Source organism: Otolemur garnettii, unplaced genomic scaffold (assembly GCF_000181295.1).
Source record: "Otolemur garnettii isolate 467f Iridium unplaced genomic scaffold, OtoGar3 scaffold00122, whole genome shotgun sequence".
In the NCBI taxonomy this organism is placed as follows: Eukaryota; Metazoa; Chordata; class Mammalia; order Primates; family Galagidae; genus Otolemur; species Otolemur garnettii.
Window position 1 is genome coordinate 1,094,698 of NW_003852517.1, and position 5,049 is coordinate 1,099,746.

Below are 5,049 nucleotides of genomic sequence, written 5' to 3' on the forward strand. Positions count from 1 at the left end.
AATCCTTTTCTCACCCTGTGTAGAGTATCAACTGAGCATTTCCACCCTAACAGGAACTGCCTCCCATTAAAACTGCACTAGAGAGGGCGGCACCTATGGCTTAAAAGGATAGGGCGCTGGCCCCATATGCCAGAGGTGGTGGGTTCAAACCCAACCCTGGCCAAAAACTGCACTAGAGGGTGGTACCTGTGGTTCAAAGGAGTAGGGCACCAGCCCCATATGCCAGAGGTGGCGGGTTCAAACCCAGCCCTGGCCAAAAACTGCAAAAAAAAAAAAAAAATACTGCACTTGAGTCACAGTGCCCTTACTGCTTTGATAATAAGGGGGACTTTGCATGAAAGGGGGTGAAATTAGGCAAAAGGAGAGGGTATAGAGATTCATAGGTCTCAGTGCTAGAACAGACTACAGCAGGACACCGTGGATAGCCTCCAGCCTCCAGGTAGGGAGGTTTGTATTTACACATGTGGCATCCCTAGAAATTTAGTGACTTTTTATGAAGTCAGAACTACAAGTATTTACAAAAAAAATGGTTTGAATCTATTATGAAAACAAGCCAGTCTAGACTCCAAGAACAATCAGGCAGTTCTCTGTTAGCCTGGAGAGGGATCATCCAAAGTTTTTGGACCTTCTTCTTAGAAAATGAGTGAGAAGAGAGTGGGGAAGATCACCAAATTTATGCACATTGGGGGATTTCCTCACAGCTGGTATGTGGCACTACTTAGAGATGTAGGGTAAGCATGGAGGAAAAAATGTGCAAGAGTCTAAGAGTCAAGTTGTTGAACCCACAGGGTGTGGGGGATGGGGGTCTAAGTCTAGTAGTTCATCAAACTAAGATCCAATTATTGAGACAAGGAGGATTTCCAGAGGAAATGATTTTTTTTTCCCTTTGGCAGTTTTTGGCCGGGGCTGGATTTGAACCTGCCACCTCTGGCATACATGGCCAGTGCCCTATTCCTTTGAGCCACAGGTGCCGCCCAGGAATTTTTAATACTACATACATTTTATCTTGTCAGGGAATGAGAGAAGCTGCCTCAAATTTATCTCTCTGACTAGTGGCTTTTTAAGGAGGGGCCGCATGTCTTGGGGCAAGTAGAGGGGATAGTGAGTCTTGGCTTAGGGAAATCTGCCAGGGCCCTTCAAGACCTCAAGTCCATCCTCTTACAGAAAATCCATCATTTCTGGGAGACAACTCAAAAGGACAAGTAGTTAGCTAAGGGAGAGGATTATAAAAAAAACATATAGGGATCACTGAAGTTCATTTTTGGAGCCAGTTATAGTCTTATAGTGTGCTCCAAATTCTACCTGGAAGCAGCAACAGCAAGAATACCTGAAAAGGCAGAAACTCCACTTGCTGCTTCAGTATGACCTGACTTGAGGGTTTCAATGTGCCATGAGGAAGAGGTCTTTGGAGGAGCTCCTGGGGAGAAGTCACCATACCATGAGCTGGCTGTGAAAATTAGTTAAATGGCACAAAGACACCTGTACCCCACCTCCATGAAAGGATGCATGTAGCTGGAGGAGTACAAAGGCTTTTCCACCTGAATGAATAGGTAGAGCAGTGTGAGGATTATAGGGTGAAGAACTGGAAAGCTCTGTGACAGAGTTAGAAAGCTTATCAGGTGCTCTGCACAGGAAGAGAAAAGAAGTTCTCTAAGCCAAGATTAGGATCTAAAAGTAAAAGTTTCTTTTATCTTAAAGAGAGAGGGAGTGAGCAAGAGAAAGAGAGTAGGGAGAGAGAGAAGTGATCAGGGAGATGGTGTGGAATCCCAAAGAAAGAAAGGAAAGAATGTCCTCAGTTGAAGTCAATCAGCTGCTAAATTTAAGAGGGGACTAAAAGGTGTTGAGGGGAGGGAAAACTCAGCCTTTCCCTGAAAGATTAACTCACAATTAAGGCAGATCAGATTAATTAGAGAAAGGTTTATTTACCATGCACACAGGGAGGAATCCCAGAGTGATAACCCAATTTTCTAAAGGAGTTCAGATATCTTTATGTAGGTTTTTTAGAAGGGAGGGAGGAAATTGAGGAGTAGGGTGTAAAGGGTTGCTAGGGAGGAAGAAATAGACTGACTTGGAGAATAACCTGGGAGACAGTTGTTAATGACCCAAATGATTAGTCCCTGTCCACCTACATTGCAGACTCTCATTCCTAAAATATTTTGAGATACAGGAAAGGGGAATGGGAGTCAGTTGGAGATCAATTCCCTTTGGTCAGCTGATGAGTCCAGTTTATGCAGATAGAAGGAAGGCCTCCTCCAGTGTTGCTTGACCCTGAACAGCCTTCAATTCAAAGTATTCTTTAAACCAGGGACTCATATTTTGGGGTGAAATTTCCTTAGCTCCTTCAAAGTTACCTGCAGCCAAATTCACAAGGTCTTGTGAATGTGAATGTTGTGTCCCTTTTCCTCCAGCGAAGTTGAAGAGAGACATATGTCCAGGTGTTTCCAATCCCAAAGCCTGACATTCATGCCAATGCTCCTCCTAAGGAACCACTTGAGGCCACTGAAACAAACTCTAGAAGGTAAAGGATATATATATTTTTCTAATTCTTGAGATATTTTGCAAAGAAGAGTATGTTCCGGCTCAATCCAGGTAAACACACATTCCAAGACTATTAAGAAAAATATATAATTATGATGGATGTGTTAATCAGTTCAATGTAAGCATTTCACATTGTATATCAAATCAGTACACTGAACCCCATAAATGCATCAACACACACAGTTATGATTTAACAAAAATAAATTCATAAAAAATAAAATAAAAAGTAAATAAAAGGTAAAGGAGCTGGTGAAATGTAAAGAGAAAGAACTAACACTTCCTTTGGGTCTTCTGGGCTCCGTGGCTTATAAAGATAGAAATCCAAGAGGGGTGGGGCTACTTGCAAGAAAAAAAAGCAAGCAGACAGAGAGATTGATTTAAGTCCTTACTGACAAATTATGATTTAATAGTTTTTCTATAATTTCACTATAAAGACTAACCATCCTTATAGTTGAAAGAGTCAAAATTCCATGGGAGATCAGGGAACCTACCTTTCCTTTTAACAAACTCCAAGGCAATGCAGGTGCCAGAAGTTACCTTCCTAAGGGATGGGAGGATCAGAAATCAAGCAGAGGGTGTGTGTCTGGCTCACTGGCAGAAGCGTTGAGGACACTCCCACCCTTTCCCTGAGCATGTGGGCAGGTGTAGCCAGCAGACAACAGCTGAGCAAATCCTGACACAAAGAGAAGAGAAATGCTATTGTAGTGCATCAACCTTCTGCTGTCCTTAACAGCATTGTGGAATGTGACACAGCTGACACCAGCTAATTAGGGATCACCCAAGTGGAACATCAGACCGGTTATGTGGATTCAAATGGGTGTTAGGAGCAGGAAAAGAAGGCAGAAATGAGTGAGGGTACAGCAGAGCCAGGCCTGCTAATATGGGAAGGGGTGAGGCCCGGAGGGCCGGCAGGGACAGTGGCTTCCTTCCACTTTGTCTTCCAAAACACAAAGACGTTGAATAGATGGTTTTAAATTAACAGAAGCTATTAACATTCTTTCTCAAATGGCCAAAGGAAGGATTGTTCTGAGCCTATACCCTCACCAGGCCATAATGGGGCAAGAGACCAGATAAACCTGAAGCAATGTAAGTGTAAGGTGACCAGACATCCTGCTTTTGGCGGGACAGTCCCAATTTTTACCAATTTGTCCCGCATCCCACAGTGTTTTTACAAAGTCCCGATTTTTGGAAAGAATGCACGACAAGGTAGGGAAGGGCAGGACAATGGGAAGGGAATATACAGTAGGGCTGCTGAAAAGGTTAATGTAACTCCATTTGGGAATGAAGAGATTAATGTAACTTCATTTGGAAATGAAAAGGCTAATGTAAACTCCCTACTCCCCTCCTGAGCAAGGTCCCCAGGTGGAATCATATCAGAAGGAGACTGGCTCCCTCCCTTGCTTTTAGGCAAGGACAATTAGCTCAGAAGGACCCAAACTGTCTGGAACAAAGAAGCAGCCCCCCCCACAGGGTCCCTAACCATAAACAACCCAGCCAATAGCAGCCCATCCTGACAAAACACCCAATGAAATTCCTCTATGCGCTTTAAAAACCTCAGCTCACTTCACTAGGGGGTCACCCTTCCTCCAGCCATGCTGAAGGAAAGAGTGGCCCAGGCATATGCTTGCAAAATAAAGCATTTTTTGTCTTTACATTTGTGTGGTGGTCTCTCAGAGGCAATTCTGGTCCCAACACTGCCCTGTGGCTATTTCACCAGGATATGAGTTTTATATTATTTTTGTTACTTTTATGATGTTAAACTTTAATAATAACAAATAATTGTTGAGAACTGATTATCAAAGTTCGCATTGTTGATCAGTTGATCAGTTGTTACCACCACTGTTTGGACTTAATGAACAATAGCATTTTTTGGCATTGGCAACAACAAAAACATTTTGTAACTGTCTCTGACGATACACACACATCGTACTGCAGGCTGGTGCTAGTTAAACAAGTGATGTCAACAAATCAGCTATTCAGATAATTTAGGTAATTAATTAATTTATTTATTTCATGAATTTAGTAGACAGTATTTGTATTATTTATATTTTGTAGTGGCAGCAAAAAGTCTAGCACCAGCCTTGAAAGTGACACATACAACTTACAAGGTATCATTATTAAAAATATATATTGATAAGGAAAAGGTTAACTCTTGGGCATCAGCAAAAATCACAATAGAGAACAAATGTTTAGAAATATTTCATCATATTGAAACAAACCGTGTTCCATACAATAATGCACTAAAAATTGTGGGATACGCACTGTCCTTACCAGGAACTAATGCTGCAACTGAATGCGTTTTTCCTAGGGTAAATAAAGTGTGGACATCAAAAGAATAACAATTAAGTGTTGAGACTTTGAAAGCCATTTTATGTGTGAAATATAATTTAACAAATTCTTGTGAAAAATTTCATGACCTTTTAAACAACAGCAATCTATTAAAAAAAAATCACTCAAATGAGAAATATGCCAAAGAATAAAATAATACTATACATATATATATATATATAT